Here is a 1595-nt window from a genome sequence, read left to right as displayed (position 1 = left end):
TGGGGAATGGGGTGAGGGTGGGGGTGAACCTGAAGTGCTGTGTCTGTGGGTCCCGAAACTTTAGGGGGATTGGGGACACATAGAATCAGGGCTGTGGCTAACAGCTGGAACGACCGCCATGGAAGATGTCAACACGTGTTTTTTTTAGGTTGCAGTTTGCAGTAGTTTTACTTGTATTTAGGATTTTCCCTCTCCCTGTGCATTATGGGACACTTTGCGACCTCGACATCTGCTGAAACGAAAGTCCCGTTTTGCCAGGACGGTGCCTGTTCCCACCGACAAGTGGGACGTAGCCCCACAGCGAGGCCACTGTGACCAGCGGTTGTGCAGCCACTCAAGTGACACCTACTCCAACACTGACACCTTCCGTGCGGATGAGGCTGCCGTGGGGTGGGGGGTGGGGCGCGCGTGCACGCGGGCGCGCGCGGAGCTAGGTGCCCGAGCAGGAGTCTGCGCCTCACCTTCACTCGGCCTCGCGCCCGCGTGCACGAGAGCAATTTAGATACTTCATTGTGTGATATGTGTGTTCCCGGTCCTCCCAATAAACTCATTTCCCTTTTAAAAAATGAAGACAAAAGTTCTAGCTTTGACGGACGTGTAAAAACCTAATAAGGTGATGGTCGTGTAAAGGTTGCGGCTGGGGGTCCGGGTGCAGGTCCTTGGAACATGTGCCGGACATTGTGGCAGAGGCCGCGGCGCGCGGAGGGGGCGCTTTCTCTCGGCATTGTGCGGGGAGCAGGTGCGGTCCGCATTACCATACAGCTGAGCGCACAAAGAGCCTCTGATTCAGCCTCGCACAATGACAGGCTGCCTTAATGACAGCCACGCGAGCGACACACACCAAACTCACTTTTACCAAGCGGAGGGAGGCCGAGGGGGAATGCCCAGGAGAGAGGGGCCAGGGACCCGGGGAAGGTGGCGGTGGCCGAGAACCGCCCGGGAAGGGAGGGGGCAGCAGCTAAAGGCGTCCGGATCTCCGGGCCGGGGGGACACGCCGCCCGGACCCCGCCCCCAGCCCCCAGCGGCAGCGGGGACACCCGGTTCCCGAGGGCGCCGCGCTGGCCCCCGGCCCCGCCCTGCGCGCGGGCTCCGCGTTCCCAGACGCAGAGTCGCCGTCCTCTCTGGGGGTGGATCGGTGTCAGACCTTCCCAAACTTCCCGAAACTGCCGCTGCGCGCTCGCCACCCCGCCCACTGCTCGTGCCTGTCCGGGTCCCGTCGGCCCCCGGTCCCCGGTCCCCCCGCTGCCCCGCAGAAGGCGGCTCCCACGGACTCGGGCCTCTAACTTCGCACCCCACCCCCGGCCCCCCAGCTCCCGAAGCCACGGACACGGACGCGAGAAGACTGGGCGGGAGCCACGGCCGGGACAGTCTCCCGGGCCGTGTCCAGGGCACAAGTCGGGCTGCGCTCCGCGGGCGGGAGGCGCCGCGCCGCCCGCGTGTCCCTGTGGGCCTCCGCGAGCTTGTGGCCCGGGAGGGAGCAGAGGAGGCCCGGGGCAGCGGCACCAGCGTCGGGAGCAGAGGGGATTCTTGCGGTGAACATTTTGCAGGAATGTAAATGAGTGCGTTTTGTGTTGAGAGGGAGGAAAGGGGGGGCT

This window comes from Hipposideros armiger, unplaced genomic scaffold, assembly GCF_001890085.2.
Source record: "Hipposideros armiger isolate ML-2016 unplaced genomic scaffold, ASM189008v1 scaffold_299, whole genome shotgun sequence".
NCBI classification, from domain to species: Eukaryota; Metazoa; Chordata; class Mammalia; order Chiroptera; family Hipposideridae; genus Hipposideros; species Hipposideros armiger.
Note: the sequence above shows the minus strand (reverse complement) of the source record.